General features: G+C 41.3%; 1 pseudogene; it reads right to left on the reverse strand.

The window, feature by feature from the left end:
* Positions 1-1,073: 1,073 nt before the first annotated feature.
* On the reverse strand, positions 1,074-10,142 carry LOC123596439 (annotated as a pseudogene).
* Between the last annotated feature and the right edge of the window lie 253 nt (positions 10,143-10,395).

Here is a 10,395-nt window from a genome sequence, read left to right on the forward strand (position 1 = left end):
CTATTTTGGGGTCTTTTCTGGTTCCGTTCTAATTTTAAGATTAGTTAAAAGATTAAGATTTAAGATTTAAGATTAGTTTAAGATTAGTTAAGATTGTTCTAGCTTTGTGAAGAATGCTGGTGTCATTTTGATAGAGATTGCATTGAATATGTAGATTGCTTTGGGTAGTATCAACATTTTAACAACATTATTCCATTCCATGAGCATGGAATGTTTTTCCATTTTGTGTGTGTGTGTGTCTTCTTCAATTTCTTTTATAAGGTTTCTATAGTTTTCAGTGTATAGATTTTTCACCTCTTTGGTTAGGTTTATTCCAAGGTATTTATGGTTATTATTTCTTTATTTTTGTTCATTTATTTTTAACGGGAGCCATGGGTGTTTTTAATACATGAAAAAAATTGACATTTCAGCTCAGTAGAAAGGGGGAAAATTATTCAATAATAGAGCCTACCAGACAATCATTTGAATGCAAATAAAAGTATACCCTTATGTCATACCAAATACTGTCAACTAGCATTGTAGCAATGATTCATGAATAATAATGTAAATTAAATTAACTCAACAGAATTTATGTTAAGCATTATAAAAAGGGAGGTATACTGCCATTATATCAGGTTCAAAAGTTAATTTCTTAAGTCAGTGATACAGCAATTTAAGAAAGTGTACCCATGTGTTTCTTGCTGATTTACAATGTTCAAACTATGTATGTCAAAATGTACAGAAAACAGATCTCTATATCAATACATCAAAATAAATGATCTACTTAAAGTCTATACCTGAATTACATAACTCCTACAAAAATTGAAATTTGTACCTTCCATTATTACTAACAGAGCACCCTAAATCAACTGTCTTAAAGATAAATTTAGTCCTTCACAAAAGAAATAGTCCAGAAGTGTCCTTTACAAAAAAAAACAATAGTCCAGAGGCAGAATGGCTACAAGACTGGTTGGTTCAGTGGCTCAGTAACAACATTCAGGTACCAGGTTCTTTTTCTTTTTTCTTGTTTTTTTTTTTTTGTAGTTTAGATAGTTTACTGAGAGCCTCCCTCTCCCACCCTCACAATCTCTAGGTCACTTTTTCCTCTTATAGATCTTGTGTGCTAGCCCCAGGAAGATGGCTAGAGGTGGGGGCATGGCCTACTGCTCGATGAGGCTCATAGGGTGGCTTTAGCTGTCTTCACACTGTGTGAACACAACTGGCATGTTCAGCTCCTCATATAGTGCCTTCACCCGGGGTACATCCTCGGCCATAATTCTCCTGAAGGACCCGGTGCTGTTCTGGAGAGGCCCGCTGCGGACACTAAACTATCAGCCAGCTGCATTTGTTGTCCTGGATGTCAGTGCCAATCTTACCTGTCACACTGGGTCCCCAAAGAGATCAAGATAATCATCCTGAATCTGAAAGAACTCCCCCATCTCAGGATCTTATTGGCATTGGCATGTTCTTTCTCTTCGTCCGTGCACGCCACATACATGGCAGCAGTACAGGAAGATAGAGGGAGTAGAAAGCTGTCTTGTGCTTGACAATAGATTTGTACCTCTTTGCAGTGAATCTGCCAAGATCCCCATTGCCCTGGGGGGCTGTGATGAGGTCAGGGTCTGGCTGATCTCAGTCTGATAGGAACTCTGTAGGAAAAGCTAAAGGATAGCAGAATTTCATCTAGCACTTCTTCCAGATTGTCACGGTGCTGAGGATGGAATGGACCATCCAGAGATAGGAGAGGCAATTGCCTGGCTCAAGGAGGTCTTGGAGTACGGTGCGAATGGAGACCAGTGTCAGCAGAGTTTGACAGCACTGAGAGCATTTCAGGAGCTGGTGGAGCCAAGGAAGCAGGATGCTGATAGTCTCTGGTGGGCTGGTGTGTGGAACTGCTCTAAGCTTTCTTCCTGGTGTCATGATGGTTATCAGAAGCCAGGCATAGGTTTGGATGCCATCAATGACGCTTTGCTTCTGGAAGCATGTGTCTACCACCTGCTGAAGCCCTAGTGGCAGGAGTAGCCTTCTTACCTGAACTTAAGTCGTAATTCGTTTTTGAAAGACATAACGAGACATTACATCCAGACAAGGAGGTGTCCAAAAAAAGATTAAGATTCCATTTCACCCTGCATGGTTTCTTGAATCTTTGAGGAAATCTTTTCCAGAAATAATTGTCAGATACATCTTTTGTTTATCTGTCTAGAATTGGGTCCTATGAGCAGTCTAAACCAATTGCTAGCAATGAGAAAAGGATTATCATTAATGACAGAAACTGATCTGTGTTTATTCCCTGTCCTGTGATGGGAAATTGACACTCAAACTGCCAGCAAACTGTAAAGAGGCAGTGACTAAGATAGTCACTGAATGTCTGCCACAAGCACATACTGTGTTCTTAATTCATTCAGTAATAAGAAGGAGTAGAACCTAATGTTTGAAAATGCTATTATGTCACATAAAAATACAGATAATTCTTAAGTTACATGGTATTTGTGCTCTACACACCTTCCCTACGTAGGCATCCAAATAGAATAATAGATGAAAAAATTAAAATTGGGAATATTTTTTAAAATGTTTTATTTATTTTTGAGATGGAGAGAGACAGAGTACAAGTGGGGGAGGGGCAGAGAGAGAGGGAGACACAGAATCTGAAGCAGGCTCCAGGCTCTGAGCTGTCAGCACAGAGCCCAAGACAGGGCTCAAACTCACGAACCACGAGATCATGACCTGAGCCGAAGTAGGACGCTTAACCGACTGAGCCACCCAGACACCCCTAAAAGTGGGAATATTTTGAGTACATTTTAAAGCTGTATAGACCACAGTAAGTATTACAGTTCTTTCTCTCTACTGGAGACTTCTGGCATTAACAATTTAGAATTATGCAGAGTTTTCTATCTCTTTTATATATAGATTTCTAATTATTTTGCTGACTCAAATACAGTTGAAAATATTATTTTTAAAACACTGTTTTTTTCTTTTAATTTTTCTTTTCTTTTTCTTTTCTTTATTTCTTTATTTATTTATTAATTTTTGAATTTATTTGAGAGAGAGAATAGGGGAAGGGCAGAGAGAGAGGGAGAGAGAGAATCCCAAGCAGGCTCTACACTGTCAGCAAGGACCCCAACGTGGAGCTTGAACCCATGAAACATGAGATCATGACCTGAACTGAAATCAAGAGTGAGACACCTAACAGACTGTGCCACCCAGGTGTCCCTAATTTTTATTTTATTTTAATTCCAGTGTAGTTAACATACAGTGTGATATTCATTTTGGGTGTACAATGTAGTGATTCACCAATTCCATACATTAGTAGTGTTCATCATGATAAGTGTGCTCTTAATCCCCTTCACCTATTTCACCCATCCCCCTTCCCACCTCTGGTAGCCATCTGTTTGTTCTCTAGAGTTAAGAGTCTTTTTTTTTTTTTGGTTTGTCTCTTTTTTTTTTTTACCCTTTGTTCATTTGTTTTTTAAATTTCACATATGAGTGAAATCTTACGGTTTTTGTCTTTCTCTGTCTTGTTTCGTTTAGCATTATACTGTCTAGATCCATCCATATTGTTGCAAATGACAAGATTTCATTCTTTTTACTGCCAAATAATATTCCATTGTATATATACACTACATCTTTTTTATCTATACATCTATTGATGGACACCTGGGCTGCTTCCATAATTTGGCTCTTGTAAATAACCCTGCAATAAACATAGTGCTATATATATATATATATATATCCTTTTGAATTATTATTATTGTATTCTTTGGGTAAATACCCAGTAGTGCAGTTACTGGATTGTAGGGTGGTTCTGTTTTTAATTTTTTGAGGAACCTCCATACTATCTTCCACAGTGGCTGCAGCAGTTTGCATTCCCACCAACAGTGCAGGAGTGTTCCTTTTTCTCCAAATCCTTAGCAACATTTGTTGTTTCTTGAGCTTTTGATTTTAGCCATTCTGACAGGTGTGAGGTGATATCTCATTGTGGTTTTGATTTGCATTTCCCTGATGATGAGTAATGTTTAGCATCTTTTCATGTGTCTGTTGGCCATCTGTATGTCTTCTTTGGAGAAATGTCTATTCATGTTTTCTGCCCTCTTAACTGGATTAATTGTGTGTGTGTGTGTGTGTGTGTGTGTGCTTTTTTTTTTCTTTTCATGTTGAGTTGTAATTTTTTGTCTTGTGATGAGAACTCTTAAGATCTATTTTCCTAGCAACTTTGGAATACATAATGCAATCTAGTCATAATGTTGCCCTGTTAACTATAGCCAACCCTCTGCATTGTATCCCTAGGACCTATTTGTCTTATAACTGAAAGTTTGTATTTTCTGGAAACATTCACCCATTTCACCCACCTCATTCATCCACTCATCTATTGATGGACACTTGGGTGGTTTCCATCTCTTGGCTATTGTAAATAATGTTGCATGAACATGGGAATGCTGATATCTTGAGATAGTGATTTTGTTTACTTCACATAAATACCCAGAAGTAGAATTGCTGAATCATGTAGTAGTTCTATTTTTAACTTTTTGAGAAACCTCCATATTATTTTCCATAGTGATTGTACTAATTTACATTCCCACCAGCAATGCACAAGGGTTCTCTTTCTTCCACATCCTCACCAACACTTGTTGTTTTCTTGTCTTTTTGATACATGGACATTCTAACAGGTGTGATGTAGTACTTTATTGTCATTTTGATTTGCATTTCCCTGATGATTCGTGATGTTGAGCACCTTTTCATGTATCTGTTGACTTTTTTTTTTTTTAAGATTTTATTTTTAAGCAATTTCTGCACCTAATATGGGGCTCGAACCTACAACCTGGCCTTCAGGACACAGCTTTTAAGATGTGCAAATAGGCCTCTTTCACAGAAAGACCTGTTTTTCAGTCTGCTGCCCCTGCACTGGGTCCTGGGGAAATAGGTGCAGTGAGTCTGTGTGAATCCATTAAGAACAGTTTCTTAGTTTGCGATACCCTTGTGGGGCTTGTGTATGAAAGCCCCATTGTCTTTCAGAGCTGGATGTTTTGGGGGCTGTCTCTTAGTTGGAAATCTTAAAAGTTGGGGTGACAGATATGTGTTCAAATCTTTTCACTCCTCAAGGAGAAGCTGGGAGTTGTGGGTTCCCTCCTGCTTGTGTGTTGTTATGCCTGGGGTGGAGTTTTGTGAGATTGTGTCTTATCCTCTCCTGCCTGTTCTGATATGGGTCCCCCACCCCCGCCATTTCTCATTTACCTGATGTATAGGAGTAGTTCAGCTAGTTTCTGGATTCCCTCCACCCCCCCAAAAGGAATTGTTCCATATGTAGGTGTGGTTCAGTGTGTCCATGGGAGGAAGTGAGCCCGAAGCCTCTATGTCATCATCTTGAACCACACTCTGTATTTCTTTTTAAAAATCTCTTTGTTACAGCAGCTTAAACTACACCTAGCTATGATAAAAATTCCTGGGAGTGTCTGTCTTCAGGATCTCTAATAACTGCATGAAGGATAAAACCCAGTTACCCATTTAGTCAATAACAGATAACTAATTTGCCTTAGTTTCTCACTTTTTTCTCCACTGTTTTTTAAAGTTGAGGTATAACCCACAGTCAATATAATACATAGGTCTTAAATGTTCATTTTGATGAATTTTGACAATTTTTATATACTCATGTAACTACCACTGAAAGGAAGATACAACAGATTATTTCCATCATTCTAGAAGGTTCTCTTGCATTCCATTTCAGTTAGCTTCCCCCCATTCCCAGGCAACCACTTTCTCATTTCTATCATTATAGATTAGTTTTGCCAGTTCTAGAAATTGATATGTGGAATCATATGCTACGAACTTTTTGTAACTTCTTTTGATTAATTAACGTAATGGTTTTCATTGACGTTGTTACATGCATATCAATAGTTGTTTTTTACTTTGTATTTATTTATTTTTATTAAAACAAATTTTTTTAATATTTATTTTTGAGAGACAGAGAAACAGGGCACGAGTGGGGAAGGGGCAGAGAGAGAGAGGGAGACAGAATCTGAAGCAGGCTCCAGTGTCTGAGCTGTCAGCACAGAGACTGATGAGGGGCCCAAACCCACAAACCATGAGATCATGACCTGAGCTGAAGTCAGATGCTGAACCTACTGAGCCACCCAGATGCCCCTACTTTCTATTTTTTTAAGTTTATTAAAAAAAAAATTTTTTTTTTCAACGTTTATTTATTTTTGGGACAGAGAGAGACAGAGCATGAACGGGGGAGGGGCAGAGAGAGAGGGAGACACAGAATCGGAAACAGGCTCCAGGCTCTGAGCCATCAGCCCAGAGCCTGACGCGGGGCTCGAACTCCCGGACCGCGAGATCGTGACCCGGCTGAAGTCGGACGCTCAACCGACTGCGCCACCCAGGCGCCCCTAAAAAAATTTTTTAAATGTTTATTTATTTTTGAGAGACAGAGAGACAGAACGCGAGTGGGGGAGGGGCAGAGAGTGAGGGAGACAGAATCTGAAGCAGGCTCCAGGCTCTGAGCTGTCAGCACAGAGCTTGATGCAGGGCTTGAACCCACAAACTGTGAGATCATGACCTGAGCCAAAGTGGGATGCTTAACCGACTGAGCCACCCAGGTGCCCCTTAAGTTTATTTATTTTGAAAGAGAGGGAGAGGGAGAGAAAACACATGCACATTCAAGCATGGGAGGGGCAGAGAGAGAGAGAGAAGAGAGAGAGAATCCCAAGCGGGCTCCACACTGTCAGCGCAGAACCCAATGCAGGGCTCAATCCCACAAACGGTGAGATCATGGCCTCAGCAGAAATCAAGTGTCAGATGCTCAGCTGACTGACCTGCCCAGACATCCCAATAGTTGTTTTTTACTGATGAATACTATTTCACTGTATTAATGTACTGCTAATGGTAATTTGTTAACCTGTTGATGGAGATTTGAGCTGTTTTGAGTTTTTTGACTATTGTGATTCAAGCTTCTATTAACATTCTTCTACAAGTCTTTTTATGGAGATATATTCATTTCTCCAGAGTAATTATCTAAAAGTGGAATTGCTGGGGCGCCTGGGTGGCTCAGTCATTAAACATCTGACTTCAGCTCAGGTCATGATCTCATGATTAGTGAGTTCTGGTGCCACATCGAGTCAGCTGGAGCCCTGCTTTGTGTGAGCCCTGCTTCTCCCTCTCCTCCTCTCTCCCTCCTTCTCCTCCTCTCTCTCTCTCCCTCTCCTCCTCTCTCCCTCCCTCTCCTCCTCTCTCCCTCCCTCTCCTCCTCTTCCTCCCTCCCTCTCCTCCTCTTCCTCCCTCCCTGTCCTCCTCTTCCTCCCTCCCTCTCCTCCTCTCTCCCTCCCTCTCTCCTCTCTCCCTCCCTCTCTCCTCTCTCCCTCCCTCTCTCCTCTCTCCCTCCCTCTCCTCCTCTCTCCCTCCCTCTCCTCCTCTCTCCCTCCCTCTCCTCCTCTCTCCCTCCCTCTCCTCCTCTCTCCCCCTCCTCCTCTCTCCCCCTCTCTCCTCCTCTCTCCCTCTCTCTCCTCCTCTCTCCCCCTCTCTCCTCCTCTCTCCCTCCCTCTCCTCCTCTCTCCCTCCCTCTCCTCCTCTCTCCCTCCCTCTCCTCCTCTCTCCCTCCCTCTCCTCCTCTCTCCCTCCCTCCCTCTCCTCCTCTCTCCCCCTCTCTCCTCCTCTCTCCTCCTCTCTCCCCCTCTCTCCTCCTCTCTCCCCCTCTCTCCTCCTCTCTCCCTCCCTCTCCTCCTCTCTCCCCCTCTCTCCTCCTCTCTCCCTCCCTCTCCTCCTCTTCCTCTCTCCCTCTCCTCCTCTTCCTCTTTTCCTCTCCCAGGATTCTCTCTTTCTCTGTCCCTCACTCGTACCCTTTCTCTCAAAAAGAAAAAAAAGGGGAGTTGCTACACTGTAGAGTAAATATATGTATAATTTTGTAAAAACCTACCAGTTTTCTAGTGTGTTACACACTCACCAGCAAAGCATAAGAACCTCATTTGCTCCACAGACCCACAAACACTTGATTTTAGTCACTCTAGCAAGTGGGTAATGGAATCTTTTGTGGTTTGAATTTATATTTCTCTGATGATTTAAATATGTCCCTCACCTTTTCATGTGCTTCTTGACCAACAATATATCTTCCTTTGTGAAATGTCTACTTCTTTTGCCAAGCTTCAAAAACTTGGATTGTTTTTATTGCTGATTTGTATTCATGTGTCATGCATATTTGCATTTATGCATTATGGACAGAAGACTTTTTGTAAGCTACCTCCCACTGACTTCTGATCAATTTGATTTGAAGAGCTGTGGTTCTACTTTTCTTAGCAGGCAGCTGCTATATCTTCAAAATTAGCTGGGCCAGTGTGCAAACTTAAGTATCCAGAGTGATGATGAGCATGCACGTTTCCCACTGTGCCCTTCAAAGATGCTACTCTCTTATCTACCCGTGGAGGCACATTTTTATTTTTTTATTTTATTATTTTATTTTATTTACTTTTTTTTTTTCTTTGAGAGAGAAAGAGCACACGAGCAGGGGAGAGGGCCAGAGGGAAAGTGAGAGAATCCCAAGCAGGCTCCACGCTCAGCACAGAGCCCAACGTGGGGCTTGATTCCGCCACCCTGGGATCATGGCCTGAGCTGAAATCAAGAGCCAGTCGTTCAACCGACTGAGTCACCCAGGCACCCTACGGTTTGTTCTTAAACCCTGTTATATCATTTTCAAAATGTATTCAAAAACAAGTCTTCAGTAAGATTTGTAGAAAAGGTCAAGGAATCCATTTTTAAAAGAAGGAAAAATGGAGGAATAAGAGGAGTTGCATTCTCAACGCGACAATATATGACTGCTCAGGGTTTTAAACTCAGATTAAAATGATTATCCTTGGGGCACCTGGGTGGCTCAGTCAGTTGAGCGTCTGACTCTTGGTTTCGGGTCAGGTCATGATCTCACGATTTCATGGGTTCAAGCCCTACGCTGGGCTCTGTGTTGGCAGTGTGGAGCCTGCTTGGGATTCCCTGTCTCCTCTCTCTCACCCTCCCACACTCACACTGTCCATGTCTCTCTCAAAATAAATAAACTTAAAAATATTATTCCTTGATTAGGGGGAAGTTTCTTTGGAGTTTTACATAATAACATCAAAACACATTCAGTGATACATTATTAAACTGAGTTCATTATTAACTTCATTATTAAACTTCTGGAGTAAACTTTGAAAATGTGTTTCTAACCTAAGCTGAAGTTCCTTTTCTACCTGTCTATTGGCACAGAATCCTAGTCCTGGATGGACATCAGACTGTCTTCTTGCCCTTTAATAAATCCATGTGATACCACATGGATCTGTGTTTTTTTTCTTTTCTTTTAAGTGTCGGAAAGGAAGATTGGTATTTTAAATTCTCACTCCAGTGCTCTGAACCCTCTTTGCTGGGTTGTTCCTTCTTATCAACTCAGCTCCTGTTGTCACATAATATAGTTAAATCCTGTATTCTGTTCTAATTAGGAAGGGACATTACTCTCTTTCATTCTTATACACATTTAAACATATTGCAAAATATTCCTTTAGGTATCTTTTTTTTTTTTTCTTTGTAGCTTGGATTTTTTTTCTTCAAAATGAAAAAAATGCATGTTTTTAACTTTACTCACAGGTCTTTGCTTTAGTTCTTTACTCATTCCCACTTGATCCTTTGTAAGTCACCAGAAAGAAAAAGAAAGAAAGGATATAATTGGACTCCCTTTGGGAGTGGACGGGCAGGATGATGACACGTGTAGAGGGTGAGGTGGAGCAAAGCACACACACAGACAGAGGCTTACCCCCCTGGACACACCAGGAGACGTAGAGGGACATGGAAGCAGAGCAAGGCAGAGATGAACAGATACAGAAGTTATGTATGTTCCTAAATAGGCCTAAGTCTAAATCTGTTGCTTTAGGCACTTTGAGGAATATGGGCGTAGGAAGCTCGTTTGAGAACTTGCTTTCCTTCTGATACCTTCTCCTTCAAGAGGTCTGAAGTCACTAGTTTTTCTTTGTTGTCATGGAAGTAGTTCTTAAAGAATTAACAACTACAGAATTCTTCATGATGCCAGAAGATGACGCTAGGGTGATAATCCAGAAGGAGAAATCTGTGTCATTTATCACCTTACTGCGTCTTCGCTCCATGTCTACTCTTGAATGTATGTTCTGCAGTAGTGGACAGATCGCTTCGATCTCCATTACGGTGACTGTGATGTTAGGCTTTCTCAGCTGAGGGCACTGGAGGAGCAGGAGGGAAGAAAAGGACTGTCCTGCTGATTTGGCTGGTGAATGAGTAGTGTGTGTATGGGACATCTGATGGAGTTCTGCCCCAACCATGGATTGTCTTGATGACCTTGCAGCCTTAACAGGCGATAGCCATCTCCCGGCCCTGTGGATGAGAAGCCTGTTCCCTGAAGGATTCATGCTTTGCATTGGTGATTCTGCCAACACC

Source organism: Leopardus geoffroyi, chromosome B1 (assembly GCF_018350155.1).
Source record: "Leopardus geoffroyi isolate Oge1 chromosome B1, O.geoffroyi_Oge1_pat1.0, whole genome shotgun sequence".
In the NCBI taxonomy this organism is placed as follows: Eukaryota; Metazoa; Chordata; class Mammalia; order Carnivora; family Felidae; genus Leopardus; species Leopardus geoffroyi.